Source organism: Triticum aestivum, chromosome 1B (genome assembly GCF_018294505.1).
Source record: "Triticum aestivum cultivar Chinese Spring chromosome 1B, IWGSC CS RefSeq v2.1, whole genome shotgun sequence".
Lineage (NCBI taxonomy): Eukaryota > Viridiplantae > Streptophyta > Magnoliopsida > Poales > Poaceae > Triticum > Triticum aestivum.
Window position 1 is genome coordinate 55093476 of NC_057795.1, and position 12033 is coordinate 55105508.

At 43.1% G+C, this 12033-nt stretch overlaps 1 non-coding gene and 1 pseudogene across 1 annotated transcript; both read left to right on the forward strand.

Annotated features, from left to right (window-relative positions):
- The first annotated feature begins 3557 nt into the window (after window positions 1-3557).
- TRNAC-GCA (transfer RNA cysteine (anticodon GCA)) lies at window positions 3558-3628 on the forward strand. The gene has a single exon. It is a non-coding gene; the product is annotated as a tRNA-Cys (tRNA).
- A 1668-nt stretch (window positions 3629-5296) lies between these two features.
- On the forward strand, window positions 5297-8093 carry LOC123086433 (cytochrome c biogenesis CcmF C-terminal-like mitochondrial protein; annotated as a pseudogene).
- The last annotated feature ends 3940 nt before the right edge of the window (window positions 8094-12033 follow it).

Below are 12033 nucleotides of genomic sequence, written 5' to 3' on the forward strand. Positions count from 1 at the left end.
CTGCAACGTCCTCTCACGCCTTTTGGGGGGGGGCAAACAAAGATCAGGAAAAGACGGACCGAACCCATTCGGTGACTTTCGCGGTTGCCCTCACTGAACCGACTTGGATCTGAACTACGATTCAGATCAAGTCTTACAGAAATTGGATTTCCTTTTCGTGCCATATGTCGCTTAGACTTTACTTTTTCCCCTTTCCGCCCTTTCCTCTATTTGTTCGATAGGGTCTTCATTTTATTCGAATTCTAAACCCATTGTCGTCCACAGTTTCCTTGTCGACGTGAAGGGGCCAGCAGCCCCCAAACCAAAGTCTGAGATCAGAACTCATACCGCGGTTGTGGCTTGAAGGCCGCATGCAAGTTCTGAAATATTTAGAGAGTATGTGTTAGTACGAGATCGCGCTATCAACTTATTTCATCTTTCTCGATGATTAGGAGAAAATTGTATCCCTTAGGAACCGTACATGCACCTTTGTTTGGATGCCGATCTAATATTGTTACAATATGAAATACTTGAAGGCCACACGCAATTGACTCACCTACATTTTATGCTCCCACCCTTTTGTAGAAAAAGCCTCTGCCTCTGGGGAAGTGCTCACATCAACTCCAATTTGGATGGAGTTTCTCGATGGGTTAGAGCGTTTGCGAACCAAAAAGGGGAAAAACCCATCCTCCAAAGTAGTGAAGTGAGCCAGTACAATAAGACAATAGGTCTCATGGGCCAAGCCTGCTATCAGGCAGTGAGTGGGAATCAATCCTGAAAGAGAGAAGGTCTAGTGCTCTCAGAAAATATTTGATTCACCGAAAAATTGGCTTTATCAGACCAATCCATGTTCAGAAGCCTTCCTTCAAAAGTCAGTGGTCTAGGCCGCTTTCCTTGACTTTGAGTTGGATCTCATTCTTCTTCCCGGCACAAAAAGAGGGTAGACTTCATCCGAGACACATGGGTTCTTTTGCTTCCTTCAAAGAAGTCGTCTTTGAGCCTCTAAAAAGAAGGGCATAGTATCCCAGCCACCTAGACCATCTAAAAGGAAGGAATTGGTCTTTAGCTTTGAGTGATCCGATCATTGGTGAATGGGTTCAGTAAGGTAGAAGTAAAGGGCCCCTCCCGACCTGGGAAATTCACAGCAGGAAAGACTGGCGCCGATCAGCGAAAGCGAACCCTTCAGTACATCGCGTTCAGCCCTCCCTCAAAATCCCATTTGTTTTATTGAGGAATCACTCTTGATCCTCTAAAGGCTCTTCTCCGTCTATAACTCAAAGTCCATCTGTCTCTCGTGGAAGCGCTTTAGAGTGCCTAGAAGATCCAGCAAACGGGGGTGCCAATGTTGTCCCAAGACCAGATCACGGTAGGTAGCTGCTTTAAAGAGGTTGGGAGACAGACTGGTGAACAATCTTCTTCTTGTTTTCTCCGACCTAGAGCACTCTTTTTTTCAATCGTACGAAGAAACTCCATGAAAAACCCAGCTATCACTCCTATGAGACGGCTAACTCCCAACTCCCGATACATTCTTTAGAGTCGACCAAAGGACTCGTTGGTTTGGACATAATTTCTTTGTTCCTGTGTTTCTGTTTTGCTCTCCCCCTTTTTTCACTTAGTTTAGTTGGAATGGAAAGAGAACTTCCTTCAGTTTTTCTTTGTTTTTGTTCCCTGGTTCGGTCTCTCCGAGTGGAATAAGTGGGTCCTTCTTCTTTTTCCTGACTGATGAAGGTCAAAACTGAAGATCGAATCAAGCGGAGTCTGGATTCCTATGTTCGTACCAACTCAAATGATTGATGAATTGGATCTTGAGTATGCTCACTTTGCTACTCAGCAAGGGTGAAAGAATGACAAAGAGACTGACATCACAGAGGATGGGAAGGACCCAATCGCCTGCCTCTTTCTTGGTCCACCCCCCTGGTGGGTACTTTATAGCTCACAACACGAGATAGGCAGATATGTGAAATAGAAAAATTGCTTTCATTGACAACAAGACTCTCTTCCTGATTGGGATTGGTCTGTGCAGGATCTCCTTCCCCATGAGACTCTTGCTTCCCTTTGAAAGAGGCAGACCCCTACTTCAATTGTCATCTGACGACTCTTCCCCAGCTGTGGACTCAGACCTCTCACAACCAAAAAAAAGAAAATCAAAATCAAACGAATCCGAATATAACCAATCTATCGCCTTTGATGACTCGTTGACAGCCTCCTCAACCCAAGCTTCCATCTCCTGCTCCAGACATTGGCGCTTGCCCGTGCTAGTCCATGAAAGGTGGATGAAGGTGAGTTTGACTACGAACTCGAGGATGCTGGGAACGATCTCTTTTCGGGGAATCACTCCCGTCGAGAGGCCCTCTTCCTCCCTTTTTATAATCTGGTAGAGAGGCAAAAGAGAAGTCCAGAGAGACCTCGACTCTTTCAGGGAAAGGAGGGAGATCGAATGCGAGATGGAGTCCCTGCCGAATGGAATGGACATCCTTGGGGACAGCTGTGTAAGACTTAATTTACCATAAAATTGGACGGAAAAACTACTAAAAAGATCACAAGAAACCCAGCTCAAAGTGAATGGAGAGAGAACCCCTGCGCCTTGGAAGCATGTGAAGCTGTTCGGACACTCATAGACAAGTGAACTCCAATCCAGGATCCCTCGAAAAGTGAAGTGAACTAGCCAGATAGAACAGTTAGGTTAGGAAAAGAGTCTTTCATGTCAAGGTGAACATAGACAGACAAGGTTAGTTTGTTTTCCTTAATTCTCAGAGAAAAGACTCGTTGCTGGAACCGAGAGCACTGGCGATTGCTTTCTTTCTGACCTTCAGCCGAGAAATTCCATACCTTCCACTGACTTCTTTTGTGTGTGGCTAGAACGTGATGCTTTCCAATGCCGAGTACTTTTCTTAACAATGTATGAAGCCCGTAAAACCGAAATTGATCCAAATCCACGACCATGATGATCAAGGAAAAAGGGTATGTATTATTATGGTGTGAGCCTTCTTTCTTTTTGGCCTTAGATTATCATAAGCGAGGAATGGTGCGTGCTAGCCTTCAGACTATACTTTATTGTAGGGAAAGGGAAAAAATGGAGAATATCTTTAAGAACCCTAGAAAGAATTTCACTTGGGATTATCATAATTCTCTTTTTTAATTGATACTGATTAGCCGTAAATCAATTTGATTTTGTTATGCCATTAAGGAAACACTATTTGGGATACAATACCCATTTTAGAACCGTTCACTACTAAGAAATAGAATTTATCAAAATAACAAATAATAACAAATAATATAGTTAATGGTTCCAATTTTTCCTAAATTTGGCAGTCTGTGACTGGAAATCCTTTCTCTTTTCAATAGAAAGAGAAGGTATTTAAGCAATGTGTGTTTTGAGATACAATCAATCAAAGAGAATAAAACTGGGTCCAATAAAAAACGGGAATGAATTTATTAAAAGGGATTGGAAAGGGATAAGTACAAAGGGATTCAACGATCTAAAAAAATCAAAAAGGGTTTAATAATCCCCTCCTACGAATAAAAATTAGTAAAATAATGTGGATGAATAAGATTTTGCTCGATTTTGGATTAGATTTGGCGGCATGGCCAAGCGGTAAGGCAGGGGACTGCAAATCCTTTATCCCCAGTTCAAATCTGGGTGTCGCCTGACCAAAAAAATACTTAAGATTTCTTATTGTATTGATTGAACTTGACAAATTCTTGCCCTGCATAAGCAAAGGAAATGAACTAGGCCTGTCGATACTGGATTTTACCATAGTTCTAGTTCTAAAAAAGACTGTCAATTTCTTCTTAAAAATAGGGCTCTGGCAAGGTTCTGGGTAGTGGCCCAAACCGATACCAATAGGGATGAGGGATATATACTTATGAATTTCATAATTGATTCTATTCCGCAATTCATTACTACGAAAGTAAGAGGTCGGAAATCTTTTTATCCAAAGGTCCCTAAAGGACATTCCTTTTTTGCTCCTAGGATTGAAGAAGAGATTATACGAAAGACTATCAAGACTTCCTAATTATCTGACACTACCTACACTAAAGTAAGGTCTACTGACTCTATCTGGAATTAGATTGGATAGGCTGATGGGAAATTTAGGAGTTGTGGAAAGAAGAGACTTTCTTTCCATACTTACGAGAGACTCCGAGTACTCAAACATTCAATCGGGATGGTCGGTTAGCTCTTATCTTTTAGAATAACTTAGTAAAAAAAGTAAAAGTAATAAAGAAAATGAATCTCCTAACTCGGTAGCCCATGAGGTTCCAATGGTTAGTTTTGGATTTTTTTCAGGCAAGAAAGCAAAGAAGAAGGGAGGATTCTCTATTACCAACTTCCCCCATTGTCCTGTCCTCATTGGTCATTCATCTTTCCCGATCTAGTGCCATCGTTCTTCAAGGTGCCGGAGGGTTTGAAGCATACCTACTACCCATCCCCTGAGCTTAGTTCAGAGTTGCCTCAGCGCGCTCGAGTAATAACTGGGAAAATCAAGGCTGGACAGGTCTTCGAGCCAACTTCAGGAAGAAATGCAAGTGAAAGAGAATGCTCTCGAGGGCGCAGGAGTCTTTTTCTGTCTTTCTTATTTGAAATCCAAATCAAAATGCCTCAACTTGATAAATTAACTTATTTCTCACAATTCTTCTGGTTATGTGTTCTCCTCTTTGTTGGAAGATGAGTACACATCGGGTAATCCGCCCACGAGAGCCCAATCACAAGAGGCTCATACAGAAAGCAATCAGCCCATAGCCCAATATCGAGACCACAGCCTATTATTCAAACCACAAAGGATCCATATTTCATCGTCCAATCTTCTCGATCGAACATATTGACATCAATACTCCTTTCCATGGCCATTCACGGCCCGCGAAGATCAACCACTCGTGCCCGAGATCACTATCCAATCAAAAACCAGACTTCCGAGATCCATCTCACTCAGACCATTTTGAATGTAGCGGATAACAACGGAGTGGCGCTATCGAATTGATATGTATTCGAATCTTAGGAGCTGGTAATCACTGATATGCTCATATTGGTGACGTTATTGTTGCTGTAATCAAAGAAGCAGTGCCCAAAATGCCTCTAGAAAGATCAGACAGAAGTAAGACGAGCTGTAATTGTACGTACATGTAAAGAACTCAAACGTGACAACGGTATGATAATATGATACGATGACGGTTGTCATTGATCAAGAAGGAAATCCAAAAGGAACTCAAGCTTTTGGTGCGATCGCTCGGGAATTGAGACTTATGAATTTCACTAAAAGAGTCTCATGAGCTCCCGAGGTATTAAAATACTAGTAGTAGAGAGTATGATATAGTAGGGTATCAGAATATAGATCACTTAGTAGATTGTGTCTGACGCATATACATGAAAAAAAAGAATAATTAGATAATAATAAGAATAAGAATTCGAATCTTAATAAAAGGAAGGGTTCGAATAGCATCTACTAATATTACCGAAAACTTTGTGAAAATACTTCTACGAGAAGGTTTTATTGAAAACGTTCGAAAACCATAGGGAAAGTAACAAATCTTTCTTGGCACGTGCCCCTGCTCCTGGTCTTCGAACTAGTCATTAATGGTCGGCAACATAGGTACCCTTTTTCGGTATGCGTTGCGAACACTTTCATTTTTAGCGTCTCATCTTCTCTGGAGAAGCTCAAATCGAACGGATAGAGCAGATGGTCCAACTACAGAACTTCTTCTTTTTCATTACTTCCATGGTCGTGCCCCGTGGCACGGCAACACCCGTACTATTGAAATGGTTCGTCAGTAGAGATGTTCCCACTGGTGCCTCTTCTTCCAATGGTACTATAATTCATATTCCTATCCCTTTATTCCCTTTTTTGGTCTATCTACATTTAAGGAAATTCATACGCTCCATGGACAGAGCAAAAAGTGGAGTGTTGGTCAAAGCAAGCCGCCCTATTCTATTACCAGACAAAATGGAGAGAAGCTCATCCGCTAGAAATGCTTTATTTCGTTTCGTTCCCGTTCTTTATTTCCTTATTATCGAATCCATGGGGGACTTGTCATATTTAGAATCTTTCTGCGGTCTGCTCTGTTTACAATTCTTTTGTACTCTCTTCTCTTTACCACGCGATGGGTCAGTGAAGCGTGAGCGGGCGCTCCGAAGTAAAGGCCAAACACTTCGGCCTAAGGGGAATGAGCAACAAAATGACAAGATGAGGTACCCCGGGCACCCCCATATAGAAAGAAGGGTCGAAGGTTTTGGTCCTGTAGCTTCCCCCCCCCCTCGTCGAGTGGTGCTTGTTTGGGGGTGTGCCACCAGAAAGCGGGCTTGAAGCTCTCGCCTTACCAATGAGCCGACTGCTGATGGCTGTTGGTCACGACTACTACAAAAAAGTGAAGATGAATCTTTCTATTTCACATGGAGGAGTGTGCATCTTTATGTTGGATGTTCTTCTGTCGTGCGACTCGATGGCTTATGTGCGACCTGTGGCCCACGCCTCCTATTCTATTTGTTCAGGGAGGGCAGCGTGAACTCTGATTCGATCCGGGTATTCAATCCCGCCGCTGGGATGCTCAGTTGACTCCTTAACCTTGATAGGAAGATGGCTTATTCCAAAATTCGTGCATAAGGGTAAGGAACTTTGGATGAATTAATGCGAATGGGTGTAAGCCTCGCTGCTCAGAAACACCCAGTGCTGACCACATTGAGAGACACGAAAGCGCAGGTAATGCCAGTTGGCGAAGTGGCGTTAAGCATCCCTAGCGGTACGCAAAGAGAGGTCGTGATGATATCATCTACGTCCGTACCGCTCCTCGTGGAGTAGATCCCGCATCCAACCAACCCTTTTTGACAAGGGAATGGGAGAATTCCCACTACCGCTGGCAGGCCAGCCGGGCCGTGAGCGCGGTGGGAACAGGCTTCCCCAAAAGCGAGCCCCGGCCCGGGTCAGCATAGAATGGGGGGATGGCCCTATTGTTGTGTTGGCCGGGTTGCGGGCGGATAAAAGCGGACGTGGGGACTCGGTTCGGGGCACATCGTAACTAAGAGAGCCATTCCATTTAGGGCGAGACAGAATGGGCGGGCACAAGTGGTCTGGTGTCCGAGCTGATTGGTCAGACGACGACTACTGCACATATTAGATTCTATTAGCCGCCTATCCCAGAATGGACTAGGATGGAATAGAAAGAACGCGAAGCAGCAAGCAAGGGATGAGCACTTTGTTGCTAAAGCGCATACGTTTTCTTGCTGGGTCGGTTTGTTTTCGGGGGGTGGGGCAATAAGCTTGCTTCTTCACAAGCTTATCCCCACCCCCTTTCCTGTTCGTCCCGACCGGCAGCAGTTGGGTCTCCCCATCTCTCCTCAACTTCCCCGGTCTTCGGCCTGAGCTGTATGAGGCAGAAACTCGTCCCACGTACGGTTCGGAGGCCGAGCCCCACCCCTGCAATAATGGTGCGGCTTAGGTCAACTAATACAAATAAGATACAGCTCACTCAACGATTGTCCTTGGGTCTCGAACTCCATATGGGGAAGGAACGTTGTTGTTTGCGAGGTCTCGATCATTTACATGGACCCACTTCTCATTCCATTTGTGGGAATTTGATGATTTATAAACCGTACCCAACAAGCGAAAGGTTCATATTTGAACATGATGAATCAGTTCGTGCCGACCTATTGCCCATAAACTTTCCTGCCTCATATGAGAATGGAAAACTGGAAGATTTTCTGCATCGGTGGATGAAGAATCACGAACATAAGAATTTCTGGTTTAGCATGTTCCCAGAAAGAAGATACTTTTTTTCCATTCGAGAAACGAGGAGCATGACTGAAGTGGCTATACATACAAATCCATTTATGGATCTATATGCTCCGATTGGAATTGGAAGTTCCAGAACTAGCGGCTGGCATACCACCATAATGAAATTGCCTTTTATTTTTAGTATTGGGATAGGATTTCTGTTGGCTTCATCGGGAGGCTCGCGTAGTTTGTTACGTCAACTCCAAAAGGATAAGTTGCATTGGAATCGAGAAAGTTTCGTTCATAATTGCATAAAAGGAGTAAAAATAGTGGCTGTGGCGCGTCGAGAGTCAACCTTTGATATCGAATAACCTTTCGAGCCTTCCCTAACGGATCTCAATCCTCCTTTGAAACCAATAGAATTTCACTGACCATCCCTGTCAAACATAACCCAAGGTAGGATCGAGAGGAGAAGAATAGGACTCTTGCTAGTATCATAACCTCTCGATGGGAGAATGAAACCATTAGATTAGTGGAAAGAAGAAAGAATGGGAAGAAACCAGCCAACTTACCAAGAGGAAGAAATGATGACCACTTTTTGTATTATCTCGAAAGTTTTCATTGGATCTAGAAGTAATCACAACGTCACTTTTCGCCGGAGATTTCATGGTAGTTTTAGAAACTTCAATTGATTAATGAGGTCAGGAGACTCTATAATTCGAATGATATGTGGAGAGAGCAGGGCGTCTTACCCGCATCAATCGATACCATGGTGTCACATATACACGAAGGTTATTCTTCATTTCATCCCAAATTGGTATACAAAACCTATAAATATGGTAGGGGTGGTATGACTTTGCAGGAACATTTCACTCTGGAAAGGCAAGATGAGCTTGGGTATTGTTGTGCCAGGCGCCCACTCATCAATGCTGGTGATTGGCCTTGTATGGCTGCCCCATCCCTTTCAGCAGATGTACTACTTTTGAAAGCATTAGCGAATATCTTAATGCGGGAGTTTATATGGAGAAGAAACAATCTTCCGCCTAGATTAACTCATTAGAATGAAATGGTGAGTTTCCACGAGGAGTTCTGGGATGGTCAAAGGGGTGTAGATAAAATAGTCTGTGTGGATTTGAGTCATAGTATCCACTATGTTTCTACTCCACGTCTATGGAATACATTAAAATTTCTACACAATCTGGGGGTGATTTCGCATATCTTAAAGGAATTTCTATCTCTCCCGATATATAATGCCGACACTAACCTCCAAATTCCTCATTCGAATTGTATACCATTGATAGGTGAATTGAGTGACGTGCTCCTACATCTCTTTTTGCAACATCAATTCGATAGGGAGGTCCTGAGCCGGTATGAAGGTGTTCTTTATACAAGATGGGACACCAATGTCCTTCTAGCTTCAACACGCTATGATTCATATCATCTTGACCGTTCTCAAATTCTGGACATCTTAAGGCACATAAATCTAAGTGGATTTATTTCCATAATCGAACATGGTGGCGGGGGCATGCACGTGAACCCTGAGAAATCTCAGATATTCCTCAGTGCAGATGGTGATGTTAGTATCCCTCAACTAAGCGAAGGTGAGACTGACTATGATAGAGAATGATTCCGGGGAATTGGATAGAGTAACCTATTCATAATAATGATGAGTATCCCCGGGGGCATGTCCTACTTTGTGAAGTAAGGTTCAAAGAAAGGGAGAGAAGAGATAGATGGATCTAAACCTAGAATCAAAGGGATCTGCGAAAGGGATTTTGAAGAATCTTACGTCCTTGAGAAAAGTAAAAAGATAGGAAAGGGAAGTAATGTCAAACCTGAAAAAGAATATGGCACGAGAGATTGAATATAGGGAGGAATGAATCGGGCATCAAGTAAACTAAGGCATCAAGGAAAGTAAGACTTGAGGATGGAAGGGAGGAAGGAACCAATAAGCCACCATCAGTGTACCAGTCATTGGGACAGGTGCCGTGTGTTCGGTCTACCTGCCTTTAGTACGACCCGGATGAAAAGATGCTGACTTTTCTTAAAGGTTAGGCCAGATGATTCTAAGCTTGAGGACCCATTCTATCCGGGCCTAAATGCTGGAGTTTCAGAATTCACTCTACTTCTTACTGGCTTTCGCCGAATATATCCTATGTGCTTAACACATTGACGTCGGCGGCTAAGCTTTCTTTCTAATGGTAAGCCGGGGATCTAATAGTCCACTTCACCCTATCAAACTTGACCTCGATATAGGTTGCTTTTTGATGACTAGTTAATAGAATAGACGGTATCTATTATTTTCTACCTCCTCTACCTAGATCTCCTTTTCCTAAGGAGGGAGAGAAGACGGTTCTCCGGGATGGAAGACATCTCTCACTCGTACATATATGGATGGGTTTTCTACCTCAAGAAGGGATGAAACTGAGCAGCAGAGATTGCTAAAATAGCAAAGGGGATCCAGATTATTTCAGAACTCCAACTGAATGATGCTATACTCGAATCTGATTCTGCTGCAACTTGACAAGGACCTGTGAAAATGCTGATATCTCGAATCCCTATCTTATTAAAATGGGGTAGCTTTACTGAAGTACTGCAAGAAAAGTATGGAAAAAAGCATAGTCGGTACTTCTTAATGCGGTACGTAAGCTGGTTATCCTGACTAACAATCATGCCTTGCTTGGATTTAGGGATTAGGAATTCTTATTGGCAAAGAGATTGGATTGGCATTCAAGTAGGAGTAGATCCTATTGGTCCAAAGTAGGCATTCTTGTATCAATTAAAGTAGCTATCTTCATGAAATAAGCGATAAGATTCTAGTTCAAAGATAGGAGCATTAAGCTCTAAATCCAGTCAGTCTAGCTGGAAGTTTCACTAACTACTTAGGGAACTAGGGACCAGACCAGAGTTATGATTGGTGTATTCCATTCCTACCGTAATTGAGACTTGCCCTCGCTCGCGGGTGATTCCTTATAGCTTGATCCATGTGATGGATGTTCTCTGCAATGAACCACAACATGTCCATGGACTTCACAGAGAATTGAGTGAATGCGCTAAAACCAAGAAATGACATAGCAAGAACTGAGCAGCTCGAAAAGGTCGGACTTCGTATACAGAAAGTAGAACTAAAAGCAGATGAGTAGAGATTGAATCGAGCATAGAAATAAGAGAGTTTTGCTTAGCACTCTTCGGTTCGTCTTTCTTTACAACTCAATCTATGCATAATTCTATTTCTTACAGTGCTGAATCCGCTTTTGAAATACAGATCAGGGGGCGGTATTCTTATTCCTTGGCTCGCCACCTATGAAACAAAACTAGATATTTCTTATTATTTTCTTAGGAGATGAGCTCCGCATGCGGTTCGATTAAGATGCGACAAAACCTTATCCATTAGTCTTGGCGATGCCAGGGATGGAGGGAGTCATCAGTTGCACAAGCTTATTGCTAAAGCCAAGACAAGACAGAATAGCTTCTAAGTAATGCCATTGTAGCCGCTTTCATCATGCCCAACTCAAAAACCATTTATCCCATACTTCTTCTTTTCTTGTTCCTTTGTATGAATAGCAGGAATCTCGGTTCGGATGGTTGACCAACATTATGATTGTGTATGAACTAGGGCTTTGGCTCAACACCTGTTGTCTTTCTTGCCCATCCTTTTGTGGTATCGAAGCTATTCATTGAGATCCATAGGTTCATGTTACAACCCACCAATATTCGATTCCAGAGCGGAAGGCGAAAAAGATAGGACGGGGACCCTTCGGAAGAAGGTATATGCCCGTAGTATCTAGAAAATATTCATGGTTGCAAGAGCGAGGTCAGTCATCCTCACCATCACCATCAAATACCGGTACTCGCTTTTTCTACAAGCTTGATTTACGAACTCGACCTTTCGCGGGAAGGAAGTTCCGTATACCATCAACGGAGTCAAACCGCTAGAGGGTCACATATATCTAAATACTAGTTCCGATCATACCAGTACTTACTTCCGTGGAGATACGAGAAAGGGGGAGAAGATGCGATTATGTATCATAAATACTAAGGCCAGACAGACTAAAAGGGGCTTTTGGATACGAAGAAGGTTTTCAAGTCTTGCTTTGGGTGGTATGCTTCCTCACTGTTGCTATTCTGCCCTTTCCCGGTAGTCAACCACCAACGAACGCAAGGAGATCTGGACATGCATGTAATGTTTTTTTTGCCAATACTCTAAAGCAGCTTCCTTACATCAACATGGGATTGCAAAAGGGAGGGAATTGAAAAAGGCGGCTCCTCCTTAGTAGGAATAGTAGCTGAGGCTGCTTCAACTCATAACAAAGCTATTCCAGCACATAAGTCCGGGATGATCTGAGGTCGC